The 26,568-nt window shown below is 46.7% G+C and overlaps 2 long non-coding RNA genes across 2 annotated transcripts in view; one reads left to right on the forward strand and one right to left on the reverse strand.

Annotated features, from left to right (window-relative positions):
• LOC139057824 (uncharacterized) overlaps positions 1-26,568 on the forward strand; it is a 505,013-nt gene that overhangs the window by 155,162 nt on the left and 323,283 nt on the right. The window lies entirely within an intron of this gene.
• Positions 22,531-25,918, reverse strand: LOC139057822 (uncharacterized). The gene is made up of 3 exons (XR_011513017.1): positions 25,734-25,918; positions 25,353-25,374; positions 22,531-23,236 (listed from the first exon to the last, which is right to left on the reverse strand). It is a non-coding gene; the product is annotated as an uncharacterized lncRNA (long non-coding RNA).

A 26,568-nucleotide genomic window follows, 5' to 3' on the forward strand; every position in this document is an offset into this window, starting at 1 on the left:
CTTTCATTTCGTTTTAATTTTTCTTGAATCAGCATGTTGTGCAATTCTCTATGCCGCGTTAAGTGATGACTGCAGCTACGAAAATAGCCGTGCCCTTTTTTTTTAGTCAATCTCACAAAAGCCATGCATTGTCGATGAAAACTGTGGCTAACGTCAGTCGACTTGAACCCGACATCATGAATTGGTCTTAATTTAGTAGAGAGTCGCGATTAGATAGTGTACTCTTGGTCATTGTGAGCGGCCAGAGCGCGAGCATCTGTCTCAGAAAGACCTGGCTTTGAAACGGCTTTGTGTGTTCTCCTCTGTTTAGCTAGCAATATCTCCAGCTTTTAATTTTTTTTATTGAAATGAAAATAAAAGGAAGAGACATAGTCACCTTATAATGGTGGTGGCTACTCCTTTTTTCATTGCGGAAACAATATAAAAAATGTATAGGAAGATGAAAAAAAAATCACTTCATACGGTCAGAAATCCACAGCACAGTCCTATACGCCCATAAACATAAGAGTATAAAGTATAACGCAAGTTGCACCGCGACGAGTTTGTAAACAAAGTAAAAAACACACACACGCGGCCGTGATGTATATTTCGATGAACATCTAAATAGGTGAAGAATTACACAGTGTTAAAATAATTCACACAAAATTAATCAGGTATAACACGTAGTATCATAGTAACGCCGTACGCCTTTTTGCAAATGATTGTGTTGTCTACACAATCTTCTGTCTGTGGATGATCAAACTAAACTAAGCACCTTACTAAACAGCATGCGAATTGGTGTGATAGGTGGGGAATGAAGTTCAACATCCGGGAAACAGCATGCGTCACTTTTACACATAAAATGGTACCTCACATGTTCACTTACAACATAAGAGTCACAGCTATAATAAGATCAAGTACCGTAAAATGTTTGGGTATGGCATTATCGAGCTCGTTCAAATGGGACACTTGAATCTATATCACATGTGCAAAGGCATTTAGGCAGCTCAATTTCTTACGTCGGAAATTGGCAACAGCACCATTTCTTGTCAAATAAACTGCGTACAAAGTCCTCGTTCAGCCAATACTTGAATATGCCAGTATTGTATGGTCCCCGCAGCAGTCTTACCTCATTGATAAACTTGATAGAATACAGCGCATGGCACCCCGTTTCACTGATTCCAGATACTCGCCGTACGACAGCGTCACTGCTTTAGGTGAACAAACAAATATCCCGACTCTAATATCAGGAAGGCGTATCGCTGCCATGAAGTTCCTTTTCCTTCTTTATGACGGGCACATAAATATAGATAAAACAAAGTACATTCAGCCACTCTTCCAACATTTGGAAAGAACAAATCAACGTAAGTGCATCAGACAGTGTTCTGCGCGTTGCAACGTATTTAAATATTAATTTTTTCCTCCAGGGCTAAGAGGGCAGTCGAAGCCAGAGGGTTCCTGGACTAAGGAGCCCTCCCACCTTAGGGTGATACCCGGCCTCGCTCGGGACACTGTTTCGTCTAATAAACGTTTCTCTCTCTCTCTCCATGTGCAATTGAAGCCTGGAACCGTCTGCCGGAGCCAATTGCACATGTTGACTCCACCGAAGAATTTGCAACCAGAATACGTGCACTTTTTTATGATTAGGTCTGTTTCCGATTATTTATGGCTTCACTACAACGTTGCGTTGCGCAACTGTGTTTTAGCCGTTTCCCACCGCATCTGAATTGTTCGTAGCTCTTACCCCTTCCCTGTATTATCTGCCTTGTACTGTTTGCTTTGGTCTGTCGTTATGTTTGCATGTTATATCTTTGAATTGTAATAATTAGCGTATTTCATTGCTTTCTTCTGTTTTGACGAAGAACGTTTTGTTGTTTTGACAGTGACCCACTCCTGTATGAGCCTGAAAAAAGGCTTACAGTATTGCTAAATAAATAAATAAATACATAAATAAATAAATAAATAATACAAGCACTAGTAATTAAAGACAATAGAAGAACGTTATACTAACATCGAGTGATTATTCAGTCCAATACGTAGTATTTGTTAAGGATGCCTGTTTCTTCATAAAAATGTTCAAGTGCGTTCAATGCTTTTCGCTGTGCTATTTTCGATGGCCACGGGCCCAGCAATTTTGCGAGTGAGAAAGGCCGGGGAGGATAAATGAAGTATAGCTCTTGTTCTAGCTGCCGTCTTTGCATATCGTATATGGGGCATTCGAGCAGTAGATGGCGAACATCCTCGTCGTCGTGGCCACAGGAGCAAGCCGGGGAAGGAGCCCGTTATATGCGATATAGGGAATGTTTGGCGTATGTTGTCCCAAGACGCAGTCGATGAATTTGTGTCTCGGTACTTTTAGAAAGTTGCCAGCTTCTACCATGCTGCATGTTACCAATGTAGGCGTGCTGACCATTTGCTGTCAATGATGTACGAGAAAATGTCCAGCCGCGGCCCTTTTGCCGCTAAAGGAACACCGTTTTCTTTATTATTTTTTTTACTCGTGAGCTGCAGTCCAACGTAATGATAAACTAAGGTTAATGATAAAAAAAGGATGGGAAGTACGTGAGACTGTGCAACCCACGCAGGACAATCGTTTAGAAAGGGCTGCAAAGCAGCCTGCGCAGTGATAAATTTCAGCAAACAGGAACTTGATAAATGCGCCACGCGGCACGATAAAGGACTTGCTGGCTTTCTTTCTCTGCTCGCTCGTCTTTGCTAGCGTTCAGTGATTTTTCTTTCGCACTTTTTCTTTTCTGTTGCTTGAAATAAAGCACCAGCTGGACGCCGCGTAAGGTCCAGATGTGCTCAAGAGCCTAAAGTTGCGTCAGCTTTCCAACACTACAATATCAACGTCTCTACTTCTTCGGAAAAACCAACGTGAGAAAGTGCAAATAAATTACAGTAATGTATTGCAGAGAGCACAGTAGACTTAAATTTTGCTCGCGCCAGGTTGACAGAAAAGTAAAGACCGGGAACGACTGATCCTAGAAAAAACATCTGAAAGAAAAATAAATAAAAAATACTCAAGCCTCAGGAATCGCGCCGTCTTATCTCTTCTCTCCTGAAATCAAGCAAAGAAACAACATATGACGAATAATTGTTCGTCTCATTTTATAAAGCCTTGTGCACGTATTTAGTTTCATAAAAAGGGAAAAGCGTACTTTCCTCTTCTTTACGTCTGTTCAACTTGACAGCACCACAAGCACGGACTACAGTCTGAAAAACCACGAGCCTCTAACTCTTCCCTCTTCCCCAGTGCAGAGTAGCAGACTAAACGCACCAGTTCGGGTTACCTATCTTTTCCTGTGAATAATGTCTCCCTGTGTGACCGTCTAATGAATACGCAAACATCAGGGAGGATGTTGCGCAGACGTCTCTGAATAACGCATACACCTCGTCAAACGCCATTAACTCACCCTTTCGACATAACTGCGTAGGCATCAGCGTAATTTGTTTTCGCAGACATTTACATGAAATTCTAATCGCACGATTTACAGTGCCTTTGCAAGCGTTATTGGAAGAGTACATCAAAACGATTAGGATTCGACCACCTGTTTTTAAAATTGAAATATATCGCTACTGCAAAAGGGAAGTGGCAGTTGCCAAACATTTTTTATCAGAGCGTCTTAAGATGTTTTTCCGAAAAAATGAACTTGCATTTGACTGATGAACAGCAGCAGGTTTTACTCGGTGAATAACGAGTTGAATGAACAAAAGACAATTGTTAATTATCGCTTAGAGCGTTGATTTCTAAGCACGTTGCATGACCTTTTGCTCTTCTGCACAGCAAAAAGGGTACTGAGACTGCCCAGCAGATGAAGAATTTTCGAACTCGAGAGGGAGCGAGTAAACCGTGAAACGAGTAAACCGTATAGGAATGCCTGCTACTACGCGCGTGTGCCCGTGTATGTCTGCGTGTGTGCAGGGGGGGGGGGGGGGGGGAGAGGGACGCGTTTTACGGAACAACTTTGTCATTTGCAGGGGTTTTTCTATGTAGAAAAGAGATATCGTTGTTGCTAAGACGTCGACGGCAAACACGGCTTCCTCGAAGCCAGTAAAATCCTCTGTAAAGGGCTGTATTGAATAATTCAGCTGGTAGCGCTAGGCGCAACCGAGAAGTCAAGCGACGTATAGCAGGAACTGCTGGATGGGCGAGTGGCTCTCTCTCTCTCTGTCTCTCGTTCTAAGCACTGGCGATCCGGCTGGCTCAGTGGTTGCACTGCAGACACTGGATTGACGATCTTTCTGGGCTTCTCTGTGTGCTCTTTTTTACAGCTTCACAAGGTTAACAAGGGCTTTCGCCCTCATTTCTTTCTCGCTAAGCGCATTAAGCGCAGGCTTCGGTGGCGAAAGAAATACGCGCACTGAAATGCAATTCTTTTTGCTTTCACTCCGACTCTACTGTTTATTTTGCTCCATCGCTAATTTTTTTTCTCCTTCTTATTCTCAACTTTTGTACCAAAAGTGGCTATTCAGCAATAGGACGAGATTATCCACGACGCTGTTGGTAGGATGGCTGGCGCTCTACGCCAACGTTGTGTTTATGCATCGCCTTCCCGCGCACTGCTATTTACGCATGCTCTCTCGCATTATTGCATCAGCCTGCACCGAGAACCACCCACCAGACTTTCTTTTTGGTTTATTTATTTACTCATTTCATTTATTTTTGCTTTCCTCGAAGGACAAGAGCAAGAAAGCAATAACGAGCCGAGTAAGCAGCCATTGTTTACCGTTCGGTGCATGCATAATAAATACGCTCGCGTCTTGACGCAGGAGAGCGGCCTCCTCCCGTAAGCAATGAGAATGTAGATTAGGTAAGCACCAGCATAGAACGTGTTTCTGTCTCTTTCTTTTTTCGTTCTGAATCTCAGATAAGGCAACGCAGATTGGACTTGACTACACTTTCTTCCATCGCTGCTATTCGAAGAAGCGATAACTAAGAGCACTCCATGTGCCATCTGAAACGTCGTGTTAGTGACTGTGCAGAACCTGGCTGTTGTTAATATGCCAGCGCTTTCCTAACCATTTCTTCGCGGTTGTATAGCAAGGCATATTAGCATTCAAGCCTTCGTTACCATCACTACGCCTGTGAAGCGTACATGGTCAAAATGCCAACTTATTGCGAGGAAGCCAACTTTACAACCTTTAGACGTACTTTGCAGCAAATGTAAATGAAATTTTGATACAATAAATGTATAGATATAAAGAGTCAGCTAAAATGCAACATTCCTTATTACACATAAAAAAATTAACGGTAGAAGTTCATGCGCACAGTTAAAATCGATGCCTGAAATGAAATCATAAATTGAAAACAAATATAATCACGAGTCATAGAGTGAATGCGTCCCTTTCACGCGCACTGAGATACTCCAATGCTAATGTAAGTGGATTCGTGGAGAGATTCAAATTACTTGTCAGCCCGTATTATTTAATTTTCACCAAGATTTCAATGTACGCAGTGGCGCGCGTCGCTATTAGATCGCCGAAGCTGGTGACCAAACTCTTGGTTCCTTGCTTACCAGCCCATTGTAAAAGTGGTAATTGTTCAAAATAGGTAAACATACAGAACCGCATTCTGCCTTCCGCTGCTGGCGAGAGCGTTGTGCACACGCCACTATAATACGCACGCTAGCGTTCTTCATGAACTGCTTTGTGTAGGCACTGCTTAGAGCGGAACGGGCAGTAATCAAGCTGAAGTTTTCCGATATTACACTGGACGCTGACTGAAGCCGACGGTTTTCCCTATGTCCACTCTTCATCACGGTAATGTTGTTAGATGCCTGATACTTGCTAGGACGCTGTTGCTTCTGCCCTGCAGTATTTGCACTGCGTGCTGCATCGTGACAATATGTCACACCCGTGTGTTGTTAGAACGTCGTCAAAAGAGTCCAAGAACAACACCAAATCTTTCTATTGCTGTAAATGCTTCAGCTTTGGATGTAACTGCCAAATTTATTAAGGGTAATGAACTCACACACTTCAGTGTAGTAGTACCAACGACCGTATACCAAGGGCCTAAAAAAGCTGATCAGTGGTGTTGCACAGCCCGTTTAATTGAACTAGATATTTATGTAGAAATATTGACCATCTGCCCCAACTGCAAGAGGTGGCATGCAGTAGAAATGGGCTTATGTGCTCTCAGTTTCATATTCAGTTTGTTGATGCGATTGAAATGTTTTACAGAAAAAGTAACCTAGGAGGTCCCATAGTCAAAGACTGGGGAGGGACCTCCAACAATAAATACATAGAAAAAGTACACTTGATACGGTTAACAACAGCAGTAGCAATCCTATCGAACAGAATGTACTAACAAACAAAGTTAAGTCATCGTAATAACAATAAAGTATAAACACAATAGGCAGATCCTAGGATTATTATTCTATATACAGAAGCGTAAAAAAATAAATAACACAATCCCTTTCCCAACAATTGGTGATGAAGTTTCCTTTTCAATAAATGAATGGAAGGAGATGATTTAAGGGAGGGCACTAGTGAATTCCATATTGATGTTGCCGAAAAGTTCGCACTAAATTTGCCGTAGTTAGTCCTCGCAGTTAATCCTTAGACTACCAAACCGTGGCGTCGACATCCCTTTGTCATGCGTAAACGACGTATATAATTAACATTTGCTTCAGTTTTCTCGTGTCTAGTGTAGGTTCATATCATGTGGCTCTACCTCCACCTACGCTCTCAAGCTTCATCACCACAAGCATCATTTTAAACCACTGACGTCAATACTTCACAGGCGAAGTGTGTCCTCCGCCCACGCTCTGTGTGGTCGCCTTTCAATATTCCTGAAAAGCGTTGCACACTGCGCTTCAGGCAATTCGTCTGAAATTTAGCTGTGTCTCCCAGGCAACCTCTCTTTGAGGCTCATCAGATCCAATTTTTTATTTACATACCTCTCTTCAGATACTGGCTCCGATATACCTCTCAAGATGGTGAAATGTAAGAAGGAATTAATGCTGTGTTTCACAGTCGGAAGAACTATTTCATGGCTGTTTGACATCTGATCCGTCTGTGCCTGCAAATGTTAACCAAGTGAACTTAGCTTAAGTCTTGTGTTTTTGCGGATGTACGCGAGCGTAGTCGCTTAAATTATTCGTTTCAAGCTTGGACGGCGAAAGAGTTTGTAAGGCGGGCTGCGTATACGCATCGCACGTAGCTGGAAAATGGTGCGTAAAAAACGTGTGGGAAAACTCTCGCTTCGTAAGTTCCCTCCGAACCCTTCCCGCAAACCCGTTTGAGCATATATTGAGCATTGTGTGCCTGGCTTCCGCCCACGGGTAGAATGCACTCGTCTAAAGCCGCAGGACGCCTATTCCATGGAGCGTGCTCATTGCTAGCTGCACGTTAGGGAACTGAACAATCGATGGAAATACTTAATTCACGATTACGGCAGACGCGGGCGAAAGAGCGCCAGGTTTTGAGTCGTGGAGAACGGCTGAGATCAAGTGAGCCGGACCACTTGCAGCTACAATCTTGAGCAATATGCGCGATGTAAAGAGGTTTGTTGTCAATAAAACTTATTTTTCACAGGCGAAGACTTCACTACAAATAAAGTCCGCCAACTCCAGCAGCGGCGATTCGGCGGACTGGAGAACTCGATGTCTCAGTTACGGGTGTTACGGGTTAGGATATTACGTGTCCCAAACCAGGAAAATTTTTGTTATAAATATTTATTCTTCATTCTGATTATTGTTTTTTCTCTTGTTTTCTGTACTTCTATCAAATTCAGTGTCACCTAACTCAGCATCTTTTTGTGGTAGAAGAGTGCTCCAATCTTATGTGCGTCAACCACTCACTCGGTTTCGCATAGCTGTAGTAGTCTCGCGAGTAGCCTTTGAGGATAATTTTATCTCTATGCAGAAAAGTGTTCAATTCCGTAAGCCTAGCTCGGATAACTCTGCGAGAGATATTGCGTCTAAGGTGAAGCGGTGAATTTCCGCCCAACGTTGACTACCTCCATCGCCGACTCGCGTGTTTGCTGTGCCCGGCAACCAAGAAACAAATCCGAAAAAGAAAGAGGAATGTTTGGAACTAGGAGGCGTACGCCTAAGACTCGCGAAAACGCCACTTTTACCGTTGAGTAGGGACTTATCGGTAGGCACCGTGGACCTCGTCTCATGCGGAAGTATGTCAAAAACGAATGAATCACTGGAAGTATGTCAAAAACGAAACGTGAATCACTGCTTATACAACTGCTTGCAGCGACAATGTTTCGAAGGCGCACGGGTGTTTTTTCGCATCGCGATTATGAATATCAGCCCTCAAAGTCATCGCCATGTTCTCTTCTTTTGCAAAAACATGAAAAAGAAGGCTTTATGTGTCGGGCTTTTGTCTCCATGTGGCCGCTGCTTTCTCTAAAAGCAGTGACCCTGCGTAAATCTTAAGTGGCGCCGGACCCTTACAATCCTTCTATTGTACCTTCGCCATTGCTTTGAGAAACAGGCCGGCCTGGCAACGTATGGCAGCGATAAAGAAAACGATGGTGTCCACCGTGTATGAAGGATATTTCTCCCCCGAGCTGTTTTCAAACCGGGATGAAAACGGTAAGCGTGGCGGGTTACGGGATCGACGACGCTGGAAGACGACTGATGGTGCGTCGGACCCGGATGGTGGGGAAAGCGTTCGGCCAAGAAAAAGGAAAGAAAAGAAGAACAAGCAACTTTAGAGTCTCTAGAGTTTAAAATGTCCGACGGAAAGAAGAAAAAAAATGTTTTGCCTTTATGTCGACGTTCCGCCTGATAGCCTTGCGGCGTCTGCTGGGAACAAAGCAGCACACGTATTGCTTGTCCCTTCTTCCTAGGGTATTTTTGAACACGGAGGAAAGGGACGCTCGCGTCTTGCTGGGACCGCACTGTTTGCTTCACCGCGCTAGGGATTGTTGCTGAAAGATATTGAATTGTTTAATATTTTCCAGTGGTGCCGCAAGATGAGCTCTAATGTGGCATTAGGGATATATATATATATATATATATATATATATATATATATATATATATATATATATATATATATATATATATTGTACTGTAAAATAGGGAGCAGTGGGGCTGTGGCTAAGAGAGAGACAACGACGACGAGAAAGAACAACCTTGTTTCGGTGCTCGGTCGGCTACACTACCTCTCGCTGCTCCAACGTTCTAGTCGCGAACGTTTACTGCTCAAAGTGCTTCGCGACATTTGGTGGAAGGTGCTGGACTTATTGCCAACCTGGAACTCCGAAGCCGAACGATCCCTGTCACCTCTCCCATGCCTGAGGAGACTAGCCCTACCCCGCCACCCATGGCACCGCCTCCAGTCATCTGTCCTGGTGCGCCACGCCAACGGGATCCTCCCATATTCAATGGAACTGACGATCATGACGTCGAGGACTGGCTCTCATCATACAACCGAGTGAGTGCCCACAACAAATGGTCTGATGCTGACAAGCTTGGCTACGTCCCTTTCTACCTTTCCGGGGTCGCCCATCTTTGGTTCCGCAACCATGAGGCTGACTTTTCCACCTGGTCAGCATTCCGAACGGCACTTCAAGAAGTATTCGGTCGCCCTGCTGTGCGCAAACTTCGGGCTGAACAACAGCTTCGCTGTCGTGCCCAACAAAAGGGCGAAACTTTTACTAGCTACATTGAAGATGTAGTTGACATCTGCCGGCGTATAGACCCTGCTATGACCGAAGATGGCAAGGTCAAGAACATCTTGAAAGGCATCGAAGACGACGCCTTCCAAATGCTCTTGGCAAGGAATCCTCAGACGGTCAACGACATCATAGCGCTTTGCCAGAGCTATGAGGAGCTGCGCAAACAGCGGCTTTCTACGCGCCGAGCTCTCGCCCCGGACGTCGCGCTTTCAGCTCTGAGTGATGGCGTCACTTCGGCTCCTTGCAGTTCAGCACTTTTCGACAGCATCAAGCAGTTTGTACGAGAAGAAGTGGCGCGCCAACTCTCTCTTCTGCCAGTCGCTCCAGCCTCAGAGCCGCGCTTGTCTCCAGATCTCCGTCACCTGATACAAGAACAAGTCGCTAACGCAGTACCACTTGCTCATCAACCGCCTCCTACGCCTGTGCCACTTACGTACGCTGCCGTTGTCGCCAATCCAAGGCCTCCTTCTGCAGGTAATCAATCCGGACTTACCAGCGCCTTTCCATCACCTCCGCAAGCAGCTGCAACATATTCTCCTGCCCCCCCAAGCAGCTACTGGCCGCCACAGCAGCCCGTGCGCCCACCTCGCCAATATTTCAGACAGTCTACGCCCGCTGTTCTTAATCCATGGCGCACCCATGACAATCGGCCTATCTGTTATTCGTGTGGCCTACCTGGGCATGTAGCACGGCTTTGCCGCCGGCGTGGATGGTATCCTTCGGATTCTCCGAGGGCACAGAGTAACGGTTTCGACTCTCCGTCCCGTTCTGCTACTGCCGCTCAGCCCTTCGAAGCCTCGTCTCCTCTTTCCCGACCCTTCAATACCCGTCGGTCTCCGTCTCCCCGTCGGCGTTCTCTGTCGCCGCTTATCCGTCGTCCTGAAGCTATCCGAGAGGAAAACTAAGGACCGCAGTTCCAGAGGCAAGAACTGCGATCTCAGCGAACTCCTCAAGACCTCATTTATTTCCTGCGAACATCCTTGAAGTTTATGCAGAAGACATTGCCGTTCATGCGCTTGTAGACACGGGAGCAGCAATATCAGTGATTTCGGACCAGCTTCGTCTTACCCTTAGAAAAGTCGCGACGACTTATTCAGCCATTTCCTTACGTACAGCAAGCGCTGCGCCGATTGAACCCTTAGGGAAGTGTACCGTGGGTGTTGTTATAAGTGGCGCTTTATACCATGTTGAGTTCGTTGTTCTGCCTCGCTGCTCCCATGCCATGATTTTAGGATGGGACTTTCTGTCCTCTCATCATGCCGTTATAGATTGTGCCCGTGCTGAACTCGCGCTGTCGCCATTCGGCACCAACGTTTTTGAAGATACTGATGACACTTCCAGTCGTGTGTTCGTCACCGCCGACACCGAGATTCCTCCATACTCTGCCGCACTTGTACCCGTTTCCTGCGTTGGGTTTTCCAACTCCACAGTTCTTTTCACGCCGTCTGAGCTTGTTGCTCGCCGCCATCCTTTCTTGCTTCCTTTTGCCCTTCTTGCCATTCGACAAGGTTCGAGCGCACTTTATGTATCGAACCTGTTTCCTTGCCCTGCCAGGCTACTCCACAATGAGTGTCTTGGTTATGCCGACGAAATCGAACCAAGCTTCCTTTACGATGTGCCTGACGACCCGGCTTCTCCTCCGGTTGACGCTCTGGCCCTTCAAGTTTCTCCTCCCACGCCGCCGTGTGACCCAGCATTTTACCAGAGTATTGATCCCAACCTCACTCCAGCGCAGCACGCCCAGATCGTCCATCTTCTAGACCGCTTTCGCACGTCATTCGACCTACAACAATCTCGCTTAGGCCGTACTTCCACTGTTGTCCATCACATCGACACCGGCAACCATGCGCCTTTACGCCACAGACCGTATCGTGTATCCGCCACGGAGCGTAGCGTGATCGCTGAGCAAGTTGCAGACATGCTCCAACGCGGTGTCATACAACCTTCGCACAGTCCCTGGGCTTCTCCTGTAGTGCTGGTAAAAAAGAAAGATGGCACAATTCGCTTTTGTGTGGACTACCGGCGACTTAATAAGATCACACGCAAGGACGTTTATCCGCTACCCCGTATTGACGACGCGCTAGACTGCCTCCAAGGCGCTGAATTCTACTCATCCTTAGACTTACGATCCGGGTACTGGCAAGTGCCAGTGGCTGAGTCAGACCGTCCGAAAACGGCCTTCATCACACCTGACGGTTTATTTGAATTCACCGTGATGCCATTTGGACTGTGTAATGCGCCTGCCACATTTGAAAGAATGATGGACAACATCTTGCGCGGCCTCAAATGGCAGATATGCCTGTGTTATCTGGACGACATCGTTATCTTTTCACCGGACTTTCCTTCCCACTTACTTCGACTTGAACGCGTCCTAAAGTGCATCGCCGATGCTGGCCTCCAGCTTAACTTGAAGAAGTGTCACTTCGCTGCCCGGCAGCTGGTCATCCTCGGCCATGTCGTGTCGAAAGAAGGTGTACTTCCTGATCCGGCGAAACTACAAGCTGTTGCCCAGTTTCCCCGACCAACGACTTTGAAAGAACTGCGCAGCTTCATTGGATTAGCGTCATACTTTCGCCGTTTCATCCGCAATTTTGCCACTATAATTGCACCTTTAACGCAGCTTCTTCATGGTGGCCACAACCTTTCAACCTGGTCACGGGATTGCGATAACGCCTTCACAAAGCTGCGTCGTCTCTTGACGTCACCACCAATCCTGCGCCATTTCGACCCCAGCGCTCCAACTGAAATACACACGGATGCCAGTGGCGTTGGCCTTGGGGCCGTTCTCGCTCAGAGAAAGGCTGGCTTCGATGAGTACGTCGTTGCCTTCGCCAGTCGTGCACTCACTAAACCTGAATGGAACTATTCTGTCACAGAAAAGGAATGCCTCGCTATAATGTGGGCCATAACCAAATTCCGTCCGTATCTTTATGGCCGCCCGTTTGACGTCATAACTGATCACCATTCGCTGTGCTGGCTGTCATCCTTAAAAGAACCGTCCGGTCGTCTTGCTCGATGGGCCCTTCGACTGCAGGAGTATGACATTCGCGTACTCTATCGTTCTGGCCGAAAACATTCGGATGCGGATGCCTTGTCTCGTTCGCCACTAACAGACGAGGCTAGCTTCCCGAAAGCCTCATTGTCCGAGTCTTCCCTTGCTGCCACGGACATTCTTCTGGAGCAAAAGAAAGACCCATGGATTGTGTCCATGCTGCGTTTTTTGTCCAGCCCATCGACACCCACTGACAATCGCGCATTACGTCGCCAAGCACATCACTTCTCCATTCGCGACGGGCTCCTGTACCGTCGCAACTACCTCCCGGACGGCCGCAAATGGTTGCTTGTCATCCCGCGACACCTGCGTTCGGATATTTGCGCAGCGTTTCACGACGATCCCCAGTGCGCGCATGCAGGGGTACTGAAGACATACGCGCGTCTACGCCTTCGTTACTACTGGCGGGGGATGTATCGATTCATCCATCATTATGTCCGCTCCTGTTTGGTTTGCCAACGCCGTAAAGATCCCCCTCGTCGTTCAACCGCCCCATTGCAGCCTCTGCCTTGCCCAGCACGTGCTTTTGATCGAGTAGGCATCGACATTTATGGACCTCTGCCAACCACATCAGATGGCAATCGCTGGGTAATCGTGGCCATCGACCATCTTACGCGCTATGCGGAAACTTCCCCTTTGTCCAGCGCTTCTGCACGTGACGTCGCCTGGTTTCTCCTGCGCCACATCATCCTTCGCCACGGAGCTCCCAGGGAATTACTCAGTGACAGAGGCCGCGTCTTCCTCTCCGACGTCATCGAGGCTCTCCTCAAAGAATGCCGCATCATTCATCGCACCACTACTGCGTATCATCCGCAGACTAATGGCATGACCGAGCGCTTTAATCGCACTCTTGGTGACATGCTGGCCATGTACGTTGCATCCGACCAAACCAAATGGGACCATGTTCTACCTTTTCTGACCTACGCTTACAACACCGTCACGCAGACTACCACGGGATTTTCGCCCTTCTTTCTCCTGTACGGACGCGAACCTTTTTCCACCATGGATACTATCCTTCCGTACCGCCCTGACTCCACGGAAACAACTACCCTATCCGAAGCTGCTGCACACACAGAAGAGTGTCGCAAGCTTTCCCGTATATTTACGTCAGAAGACCAGCAACGCCAGAAGCACCATCGAGAAAGTTCCAATGCTCCTGTATCATATGCTCCTGGCTCGCTAGTGTGGCTTTGGGTTCCAGCCTCTACCACTGGACTGTCACCGAAACTCGCGTCGATGTACCAAGGCCCATACCGCGTGATCAACCAAACGTCTCCAGTCAACTATCTTGTGGAACCCCTGGAGCTACCTTTGGATCATCGCCGCCGTGGACGCGAAATTGTGCATGCCCCGCGTCTCAAGCCCTACTATGATCCGCCTGTGCTGTCCTACCCGTAGGTCACCGGGACGGCTTCCTTTTCCGCGGGGGAGATAACTGTACTGTAAAATAGGGAGCAGTGGGGCTGTGGCTAAGAGAGAAACGACGACGAGAAAGAACAACCTTGTTTCGGTGCTCGGTCGGCTACACTACCTCTCGCTGCTCCAACGTTCTAATCGCGAACGTTTACTGCTCAAAGTGCTTCGCGACAATATATATATATATATATATATATATATATATATATATATATATATATATATACATATATATATATATATATATATATATATATATATATATATATATATATATATATATATATATATATATATATATATATATCGGAAGCCAAAAAACGTTGACATAATACTACGGTCATTCTTTGTTGGCTTCTTATGATACGACTGCAGAATCGGGTCCTATGGTTTAATTTCTTCTTGTTTAAGGTAGTACAATAAAATGGAGCCTTGCTTCTTTAGCTTTACCTATCATGTCTGCAAAGGAAGGGCTTGACTCGAGCGAGAAACAAATCGGCGAGGCAAAGCTGCAGTGCTTGATCAATTTTCAGCTGCAGATAACGTAGCAGAGAGAGAGAGAGGAAAGGGGAAAGGCAGGGAGGTTAACCAGAGAAAAAAAATCCGGTTGGCTACCCTACGCTGGGGAGAGAGGGGAGGGGGAGGTAAAGTGGAAACAAAGTAGAGATAAGGAAAGGAAGGAGCATAGACACACAATCACAATCGGTCACTGTCACCGAACACTGTCATCGCACAGCACACTGACACCTGTAGCACTATCAACATCTGTTCAGGCTACAGTCGCCTGTCCAGTTCTGTCGCCCTCAAGAACCGCAACAGTGCCCTCGTCGCCCTCTGCTGCGATGGCTTATGATGGCGGTATCTTAAAATGAGTTCCTCTGTGAGAGGTCTTTGGTCAAAGCGCGCTATCGCGGTTGCAAGTGATAGTCTCTGTAAAGTATATCGAGGACAGTCACAAAGAAGGTGTTGAAAAGTCTCCTCGTTACCACAGTCCTCACACGAGGCGTTGTCGGCCCATCCGATTCGGTAAGCGAAAGACTTGGTGAAAGCCACCCCTAGCCATAGTCGACAAAGCAGGGTAGCTTCGCGACGACAGAGCCCAGCTGGAATACAAAGGCGTAGGGAGGAGTCAAGATGGTGGAGTCGGTAGTTGTGAAAACTTCCAGCGTTCCACAAGGATAACGTGATGTGACGGCTGATCATTCGAAGTTTTCGAGCGGCATCTGTCCTTGATAACGGTATCGGCTCCTCTTCGTCGCCTTGAAGAGCCGACCGAGCAGCGTTATCAGCGTGTTCGTTCCCTATGACTCCGCAGTGACTTGGGAGCCACTGAAATGTCACGTGGTGTCCTTTCTCAGTTAAGGTATGTATGAGTTCTCTAATCTCAAATACCAGTTGTTCGTGTGGTCCACGCCGCAGGGCTGACAGCAAAGATTGCAGTGCAGCCTTGGAGTCACTGAATATTGACCACCTTCGAGGTTGTTCTTGGTTGACGAGACGAAGTGCAGCGCGAAGGGCTGCAAGTTCCGCGGCCATCGGTGTCGTTGGGTGACATGTCTTGAAACTGATGGTGGTGGCTTTCGCTGGGAAGACCACGGCTCCAGAGGAACACTGGAGAGTTGCCGATCCATCAGTATAAATATGTACGTGTTCGGCGTACCTCTCGTGCAAAAGAAGCAGAGTTAGTTGTTTAAGAGCTGGTGATGACAGCTCAGATTTTTTCCTGATTCCTGGTACGGTGAGGTGCACTGCGGGTCGAGCCAAACACCATGGAGGAATCGATGGCTTAGTTGCGGGGGTGTAGCCTGATGGGAGGCAGGTGTAATACTCCGAAATCGTAGTACAAAAAGCTGCCTGCGGCCTTTCTAATGGTAGTGTTGCCAGATGGTGGGAACAGGCACGGGCAACGTGCCTAATGTGCACTCGCAACACTTCTACCGCAATGTGTGTTTGTATAGGTTGGTCCTGAGCAATCGCAATAGTCGCTGCTGTCGATGTGCATTTTGGCAAACCAAGACAAACCCTGAGAGCCCGAGCTTGAATAGCCTGTAGAGCACGAAGATTTGTCTGGCAGGTGTTGGTCAGTACGGGCAAACTGTATCTCAAGAAACCCAGAAAAAGAGCCCTGTACAATTCCAACATTGCATGCACTGACATTCCCCAAGTCTTTCCTCCCAGAAACTTGAAAAGTTGGGAGATTGCTGTAAGACGCTTTTTCAAGTAGGTAACGTGCGGGCTCCATGAGAGATCTCTATCAATGATTATGCCAAGAAATTTGTGAGTCTTCTCATAAGAAATTATCTGGCCATTTATTGATATGGCGTAGGGTGTCATTGGTTTGCGAGTGAACGCCATCAGTGCACATTTGTCTGACGAGATTTCAAGACCTTGGTTGCGGAGGTATAGAGCTGTTAGAGTAGCAGCTTTTTGAAGTCTTGCACGTATCTGAGGACGTGTCACACCTGAGGTCCATATACATATGTCGTCGGCGTACATTGATATCTTGATCGCTGCTGGCAGATGATCAACGAGACCAATGAGTGTGAGGTTGAATAGGGTAGGGCTTAGTACACCGCCTTGAGGTACACCTCGGTACGTGTAGTGTAGTGCGGTTTTACCATCACCGGTACAGACAAAGAACGATCTCATAAAAAGGTAATGAGAGATCCATTTGAAAACTCGACCACCTAGGCCAACCATCTCCAGAGCATGGAGGATAGCCTCGTGAGATACGTTATCGTATGCCCCCTTGACATCCAAGAACAGAGCTGCAGATAATCTTTTGCGTGACTTTTGAAGCTGGACGTACGTAGCGAGATCAACGACACTGTCTATGGAAGAGCGATCTCGACGAAAACCAGCCATGCAATTCGGTAACATGTTGTAGTGCTCCAGGTACCACTCCAAGCGGGCAAGGATCATCTTTTCCATTATCTTTCCCACACAGCTGGCCAGCGCTATTGGGCGGTATGAGGTGGTTTCAAGTGGGGACTTGCCTTGCTTCAGGAGAGGGACCAAGCGGCTTATCTTCCATTCTTCGGGAACCATGCCATCCTGCCAAGATAAGTTGTAGAGATGTAACAGTTCTCTCCGTGCGCCATCACTCAGGTTGTTCAAGGCGCGGTAGGATATTCCATCTGGTCCCGCGGATGAAGAACGCCTGCATAGAGCAAGAGCCGCTTCTAGTTCCTCCATTATGAATGGAAGATCCATGCGGCCGTCACGTGAAGCAGGGATGCGACTGGGGGCTGGAAAGCCTGGACCGGTTGCTTGGCCAGCGATCCTTGCACAAAAGTCTTCTGCAACATCAGCCTCTAGCCGCCCCTGGAAGAGCGCCAGCGCCTTGAATGGGAAGCGTTGTTCAGGGAAGGAACGTAGACCACGTATGGTTCTCCAGATGTGGGAAAGTGGCTTTCGGGGGTCTAGTGACTGGCAAAATCTTGCCCAACGTCGAGATGCCAATCTATCCATGCGACGTTGAAGTTTCTTTTGTAGTCGTCTGGCTGTCCTAAGGTCTTCGATGGACTTTGTACGCCGGCAACGCCGCTCCGCACGTCGACGGAGCGCACGAAGTCGCTCCAACTCTATATCCAATTCCGTGTGCTTCGACGAAACCATGACCGTGCGCGTGGCGTGTAGCATTGCAGACTTGATTGCTTCCTCTAATCCAGAGGACAAGCCCTCTCGACAAGCATCCTCCATGGTGGAAGTAAAAGTGGTCCAATCAATTAATCGAATGGTGTTCCGTGGGGTGGGACTGGACATTCCTTTGATGACAAGGTATGTGGGAATATGATCACTCCCGTGTGTCTCGATATCCGAAAACCATTTAACATATCTTGTGAAAGTGCTGGAGACGAAAGCTAGGTCAAGACAGCTGCTATAATTCACGCCTCGTATAAACGTTGGGCTGCCGTCATTCAGAAGTGAAAGGCCGTGGTTACAGGCGAAGTTTGCAAGTCTTTGCCCTCTTGCATTTGTTTTTGCGCTTCCCCATGCTATATGGTGCGCATTAAAATCTCCGATGATGATATATGGGGCAGGGCACACAGACAAGATGTTCGTTAATCGTTTGGGATCAAAGAAACTTGAAGGCGATATATAAACGCCTACAAGTGTAAACGTGAGTTTGCCCTTTTTAATGGTGAGGCAAACGTATTGATTTTTATCATGAGGCGGAATCGGCTGGCGAACATAGGTCAGTTCTCGACGAATAAAAACGATGACTTTGCTGCATGCATTAGTTGTTGCGGACATAACAGCTTCGCATCCCGATAATCTGACTGGTTTTGACACATTAGGCTCACATATGACAATGATTGGGAACAAATTAGTATATATATACTGACGAAAGTCCGAAAGGCGTGATTTTAGTCCTCTTGCGTTCCACTGTATGATTGACGCTGCCTTGACTTCCTCTCGAAACGATGGGCGATGGCTGGCCATGTCTCTATTCGAGGGACTCAAGCACTGGGCTTAAGGCGTCCAGTACTTTCAGTGCATTTTGAGCAGACGTAGTTCCAAGGTTCGACAGAATCACTCGAATGGCATCTATGAGGGGACGCAGCATTGAAAGGACTTGATCTGCTTTGGGCGTGGCATCAGCGGCAGGAGTAGGCTCCCGAGCGGGCTTGACAATCTGTAGTTCTGTGGGAGATTGCTGGCTCGGAAGCGCAGGCCATTCTTCTTGAGACAAATTCCTTTCAGGTGACTTCCTTGTGCTGTTCAGCCCCTTTTTGGCCTGATTGGAGAATGTGGGTGCTACAATGGAAGCGGCCCTCTCCTTTTGCGGCTCTGCCATTTTTTGAGGAGGTTCGGTGACGCTGACGCCGACGCCGGATCGTTGCAGCAGCCTCCCTGTGTGTCGAATTGTCCCGAACCATTTGCTTGAGAACAGCGACCTCTGTCTTGATGCGAGGGCAGTCCCTAGACGAGGCAGCATGGGAACCATTACAGTTGCCACACTTTAGGACAGTAGCCCGGCACGTCTCCTCCGCGTGAGGTTCAGCACAACGGGGACACAGTATGGAGTTTGGGCAGACACCCTTGACATGTCCTAGCCTAAAGCACTGATGGCATTGAAGAGGCCTTTGTACGAAGGGCCGAAAAGGGTGTCGGAAGTGACCGACTTTGACGTGTGTTGGTAAGCAATCTCCTTTGAAGATCAGTTTGACGCAGCGCGATGTTCCAAGGCGGCTCACACGTGTGATGACAACACCCTCACTGGCTGGTTTGACGAGGATAGGCAAGTCCGCGTTGGGAATGGCGACATCGATGTCATAAATGACACCTGCTGTGGATGCGTCATCCATCGGGATATATGAACGCACTTTGATGCGCCCTAGCACCGAGATTTGCTTCAGTTTTTCGAGCGCACTCCCGTTGGTAACATCGATTGCGAGGACATTTTTGCGTGTATTTATCCGAATGTCCTTAATTTCATTCGGCACGACCCCTTCCAAGAAAACAGATAGTTCTTGCCTGTTTAGCAGTCGGAGGTTGTTTGAGGGCTCTTCGGGTACGAACACGATGGCGTGAGGCCAGCGTTCAGGCCTTGGTTTCTGAGTCGCCGTGCTCGCTTGCGTTGATGGGTTCGCGTTGACAGTCCTCCTTTTGGCCCTCTTTCTGCGGACAGTGATGAAGCTATCATCCGATGAGTCTTCATCCGACATCGAGTATAACTCAGTGTTCTCGGTGTCGCTGAGCACGCTTCCTCTCTTCCTCGTGAGGGACGGCCTTGATGACCTCTGGCCAGGAGGGCCTCTGGAAGGCTCCGCGTCCATGGCCACGAAACCGGGAGCCGAGGCACCAGGAAATTCCGAAGAATTCGTCGGAAACCAGAGAACACAGATAGAAGCGTTCTAAGAAGAAGGCACTTCGTCGTCGTCTCGTCGCAGACCAGATAACGTAGCAGATTCTGTAGCGGCTTAGCAGGTCGTAATCCGTGGAGTATCGTCATGGCTAATGTCAAGATACGTAGTTGCAGTCTCTGTGCCTACGGCTAAACGATAATTTACCACACTGCTTTAGCAACATATATAGTGCTAAATTTCACTAGAAATAACTTATTTGCGGTTGTCGACTAAGCACAATCCTCAGTTACATGATGGGAGTACTTCAAGGACGCCCCTTTTTATACACTTTTTATACAATAAGAGAACTGTTACATTTAACTTCGTTCACATTGATAGTGACAAGCTGCACGCAACTGCCATATCACTTGGCGACTTCGTCTGCTTAAGTAAACAATGTCAAAGAAATAGAAGTGAAAGCCAGGCTATTTGTCGCGGTTCTAAACCTGCAGCGTGCGCGAAAAATGAATGGCATAAAATGATATAAACGCAGCGATACCACTCCGCTTGGGTTCCTGGTCTCGGTCGGTCAAGCGAGCTTCTCTTTAGCCGTGAAATGTTTGTATACGCTATGTACGTCGTGGCAAAACGCATTTATCAGGGGGATGAAGGACAATGTAGAGGATAGTGATCACCAGAACGCGTGGTCAGTAAACATAAATTGTACGATATATATCAATAATAGGTTCAACACAACTTACGTGACAACCAAATCAATCAATCAATCAATCAATCAATCAATCAATCAATCAATCAATCAATCAATCAATCAATCAATCAATCAATCAATCGCCACTTCATTCTCCAAAACCAAAGGTACACAATTCAGTGGCGTTAGGATAAATGTCGTCAAAAACCACAACTCGAGTAATCCTAATGACCAGGACAAATTAAAATGAAACAGGTGATACTGAGAGAAAAAGGACAAAAGTGAAAAATCAGCAGGAACAAAAGTGTGTGAGCTAGGCGCTTACAAAAATTCAAGAATATTGTCATGCCAGTGTGGGTGTAAATTATGTGCAAAATATAGTTTAACAACGAAAAAACAAGCCCAATATTGGCTACACCTAAGGTGAACGTATATGTATAACTGGCATGCATTGAACGTTTTACGTCTCAAGGCAAACTCGATTGAAAAAGAAATTACCATTAGGAAGCTGACGATATTTCACTCGAGCATTTGTATGAACATAGAGTAGAGAGAGCACATTGATTAAAAAACATTTTTTACATTAAAAGCGTTCACCAAGCTAGGAAGTATGTCGTATTACGGCGCATCATAATCACAAGTGAAAACTAGTAGACGCAATGTACAAAGTATATGCGACAGCTGGAAGATAATCCGAACTTAAATATACATAAAAAACAGTACGTAGGTGTCGCAGAGTGTTCATTAGGAGTCCGGAAATTGGTTCACTAGCTAGGAGCGTCAAAAATGACCTTTCAGTGAACGGTTAGCCGCTCACCTTCCGAGCCGTTTCTGCCTGTTTGTAGATACAAGGAATTGAGCTATCCTAACATGGCGAGAAACGCGTTGTTTTCGTGCACACTCACACTTTCAGTAGGCATTGCTTACGCCCATACGCGTTTGGTCAGGCTAGTGGAGAGAGAGAAAGACAGAGACAAATAATGAGTGGAATACCGCGCCGAGTACGAAGTTTTCGAGATCACATGCGTGGATGCAATGGGACGGGCACACTCATGCAAATGAGCTGCTTCTCGGAAGGAGGCAATCGTAGGCGTCTCGCTCTGCCCCCAAGTGCATTTTAATGCACTTGAAGGCGCGGCCAACAAGCATACAAGACATCTGCTGTGCAGCGCCGCACGTGCGGCGGAATTTTACCAGCGATGTGAGGTCGTCATTCTTCGCGCCTTCATACACGGCGTCTACTCGTTGCGCTACGCGGTGCAAATGCGTCTTTTGGCTGCTGTAATCAGCTTGGGAAGAGCCTTTCTGTGTGGACCATACTTCTTGTTGACTTGGGGTCTCCTCTTGTTCTTGTGCTTGAGAACACTAACACGTCGTTTTTACGGCTACGTCAGAAACAAATAATAATCGAGAAAACAGCGTGGATCAGCGATTTTCTTCATTTTTTAAATATATTTCATATTTTTACTAACTGCCCAGTAACTTGCATACATAAAAGGCACATAAGCTATGTCCTGACACGAACATGTTGTATGGTGCTTGCACCCTATGGTCAACCGAATTTCGAGCAATTTATTACTTATTAAAGTTTTACACAATTGGTCCATAAAGGTATCCGTAATTTTTCCGCAGACGCCGGCGCAAACATTTTTCGGCGAAGTCTGGCAAAAGGTGCAGTGGACTTTTACTTTTCTTTGCATTTGTTCGCTTGTCTTTTTACGTCTAACACACGTAGCTTTAACGGCCGATATACAAAAAAGTTGCGTCATACCGCTAAAATGAATGTCGATGATATAGCCATAAATAAAAAAACTCGACCAAATGCCTTCCATTTATCTTTGTCCCTCTCTGAAACGGGTATCGTAGAAGGTATTGTAAAGGCTGCCATGTAAATACCAGTATTATCTCTGAAAAAAAAACAACAAAGCGATATGCGATGTAACAGCAAAAACCTTTTTTATTAGCCAAGCACCTCCTGCTCTCAAGCTTTCTCTTGTACGACGCGACAGCGCTTTCAATATACTCTATTCATTTATCTGACAGCCACATGCAACAGTAACGATGGAGTGTCGAAACGGTATTCTTGCTAAAAAACTTCGATGCTGTTACTTCCAGCGAAGCAAGTTGGTAATAACGTAATATATAGCCCAATAACTTGTCTTTCTTGTTATTTTACATAAGTCGGCGCCTACTATAATCACCAATGGCGGTTTTTCATAATAAACGTTGACATACTGTTCCCGCTAGTAGAGTCACTTGTGTCGCAATGTGTTAGCTAATTCGTTATGGAAACACCGCGGGTAACTTTGGCCATCTATCGTGAAATCGAGCTGTCACCACGTTTTTTCGCAACGAGCCGTATTCGCCGGTGGTTAGTGAATGTCGTGTCCTTTGTGCGTTCCTTCAGGCCGGCAAGAAATTTCGCGGCAATGAAAACACCATGTCTGGCGCCAGCTGGACTCGACGTCATTAGCTCTAGGCTTCCTTGGATTGGGAAGTTTGTTGAATTGAGGAAGAGCGCAGCAGCGCTCGGACCTGTCCGTTTATCCTTCATCCTGTGTCGCACTGTAAGAAAAATATGCTGGAAGGGAAAGAGATAAGGAGAAGGCAGGGAGGTTAACCAGAATAACGTCCGGTTTGCTACCCTACACCGGGGGAATGGGAAAGGGGAAAACAAAGATAACAGGGAAAGAGAGGAGGGAAGGAAAGAAGGAAATTGAGGTGAGTTCGCTGACGTGTGTGGCCTTACAGAAATTGCATTAATAGTCACAGGTGGTCGCACAAGCCCGTCGTCCTTAAGTAGCACAAAAGTGCCATCACCGCTTTAAGGGCCGACGGGCGATGGGGGCAAAAATATGCTGTGTGACAAAAAATATAAAGGCAAGAACATTTCATCTGCGTGTCATAAGTAGAATATGTTAATAAAATTATTGTAAAGACACTCGCTAAGGAGGCAATGGTGGCAGTCTAACGTGTGCCTTCTACTGTTTCGCTTCCTTATCAGTTTCCTCGCGAAACGAGAGCAACACATTTGTGTACGGAATAACCGTTAAAAAGCATACCATCAATGTTTACTTCGCAAAGTGCCAAAGCATACATTCCTGCTCCTTGAGCCCTGGTTCCTTTTTAAGCGTGGATTTTTTTCCCAGGGAGACTCGGTGCTTTTAGCCTATATCTGCCGTTGTTTTCTTTAGAGGGAACGACAACGTCGGCAGATTTGTCGCCGGCTGCACACGTCGAACCTATATCAAGTTGCATGCACAATGAAAGGAACTATGGAGCGGTATAACCGGCTATGGCGCATTTGTGACAGCTCTTTTGAACGCCATAACTATTGCAGGACACCACTACGCCCTCCGCAAAATACTAGCAAGAGTAAGTAATCTTTCGAGAGCAGGGATGCGCCACCATTACGTTTATACCAACCTCACATTTAGATGTCTCGACTGCCCTCAGAAGGCACGTGCCACCGGTGACTTGGGTTGTCCTTACCAAACATTGGCAAACTCAAAGGCTTTTTTTGTTCGGCTTTTCTCCCCCATGCTATGGCTGACAGATCCATGGCTGTGAGAAGAAGAAAACTTTAAAGCAAGACGACTCCAGTCCGAGTTGTTGTCCGAGTCGTCTTGCCAAGGAATGTTTCTTCCTTTATAATTTCTTCGAGGGGCATGCGAAAACATAGCCTGTATACAAGCTGTACCACTAGGCAAGCGTTCGTTGCAAGTTCACAGAAGCATTGCGGCACTGTGACCCGCAGCAGATGAAAAAAAAATCTTAGGTTAGCGAAATAACGAGCGTACTACTATTCATTCTTGCATTACCCACGCCTTTAGAATTCTCTCCGTTTCAATAAACAGCTTTCTCTCTCTCTCTGTCTTTCTCGCTCTGGCGTTTCAAGATAATTTCTCGTTTGTGTATGTATGTGTGTGTATGTGTTTAGTTCACTTGCCCGTCTTCACAAAACCTGAACCTTCACCAACCTCAAAACTGATCTGCGGTTAATGTTTCTTCCTATCTCGTTCCTGGCGATTTCTTATCAATAATAGATATAAAGCTGTAGGTTTACAGTTAGCGTTCCTGTTTGTCGCAAGTTCTGGGGCATTCTGTTGTGACCGTGGCCGCGTTATTAATAGCTACCGAAAAGATCATTAACTCCTATTCAGCCAATTCAGCCAACAAAACCTTTTAGTGAAATTCTATTTGCATATCTACCTTATAAGAATACAAGGAAGTTTTGGCACTTATTCTTTCCTTTTCGGTCTTTTAACAATATTTACTGTCTGTTGTTTTACACGCACAGGTCTAGATATCAGAGTATCGATAAGATATAATATCTTTCAGAATACATATGCAGCCACGTTGCCTCTAGTATATCCTGAGTAATAGTCACCGCTTTAGATACGCTTTAGCTGTGCGGAGCCCATTGCTTCCTACAATAACCATAACATTATGACCAACGCATTGATACGACCAATAAAAAGGGCTTCAAAAGCAAGTCAAACAACGTCCACCGAAATGCTACGAAAGCACGGGCCCGATGTCACGTCCATAAGAAAGATACCACATTGTTTACTGTACTGAAGTGATTGTTTTAATAATCACTTCAGTAATTATTTCGTCGGATTTATTAGTAATCTGTCATCATCATTCATCCCTGTACTTCATCCCAGCACTTCACTCCCTTTATCCACTTTCATGCCAATCTCACGGTGCGACTTCTATGTGGTAGACAACTATTTGGAGCAGGAAACGTAAACTCACCTCTGCTCATTTACTTCCAGTCCTGCAAAAAAAAAAGTGGCATAAAAAATCTGACTTTGGTCACCCTGCAATCCACAGCTACATTTATTAAACAATTCCAATGTCCTGGAAACAGCTTTGTTAGAGGGGAAAGAGGGGCGACTCGTTATAGAGGACTTAGGTACCACCGCTGGTGTTTCTCCGACCATTCCCTTATCCCTCGATTTGCCTCCTTGCTGCTTCACCTTTACAGCTACTTGCTTTTTCTGGCCCAAAGTAAGACGATGGTAAAGCTGCTTTGTGCGGTCAGGTTGGGGATAAGTGACGACCTTGTTTCTGCCCAGTATTTTTACTTTGCATGTCGCCATCCAAAGTTTTTACGGCGTCGTCTTCCTTACATACCATTCTTTATGTCGAATCGTCCCTGCCGAAAAGGTGCTCAATAGATACGAAAGTGCACGGTGACGTCGCTGCCATGGTCGGACCAAATTCATGGCGCCACCGAAGGTCTTCCGCTGCTGTCTTCTGTATCGAACAACCAATGGCTCGAAGCTGCCAGGTTGAGCCGCCATCGTTTACGACCTTCGCTCAGCGCCGCCACCTATGATGAGCGCTGAAAGTGATGGCAGAGGAGACACGCGCTCTGCGAAAGCGTGCGCATAAAGCCCCCCAATAAATCAGGCCTCGTTTGTTTGAAGAGGTGATTTGCGACGGCGCGTGTATGCGCACAAGCGCGGAAAAGCACACATGCTGCGCTTTTTAGGCACTTCCGCATTTCTTTGTTTCCGCGACTGCTTTTATCACTCAGTTGCTTTCCATCCCATGCGGTCTTGATTGCTTTGGATTTCTTCTTTTGTGTCTCGCATCCTTCCTTTTCACACTTCATTCACGTGTGGCTGTACCGCAGGCCGTGCGTTTCAAGCTGGCTTCAGGCCCAAGGCGCAGTTCACACATTTAGTTGTCCGGTACCGCTTGTGAGTTTATCAGCGCAACGCGTCTGTGAAAAAGCGCTCTCCCGTTGCTGATTTCATTCTGGTGGACGCCTATAATGCGAAGTCGCTAGGGCATTTGAAATGCGGCGGTTATTTGTAAGTGAGCGCTTGTTACAAAGGATAGATTCGCGCTACCTACGCTCGCGAGTCTCACTCCTGCCCCTTATCGAACCAACGCGGAAGGTATAAAGTTGGCTGCTGGTATTTGTGAGAATTCATTTACATAACAAGTCTCAGTGTATAAA

This window comes from Dermacentor albipictus, chromosome 3, assembly GCF_038994185.2.
Source record: "Dermacentor albipictus isolate Rhodes 1998 colony chromosome 3, USDA_Dalb.pri_finalv2, whole genome shotgun sequence".
Classification (NCBI taxonomy): Eukaryota; Metazoa; Arthropoda; class Arachnida; order Ixodida; family Ixodidae; genus Dermacentor; species Dermacentor albipictus.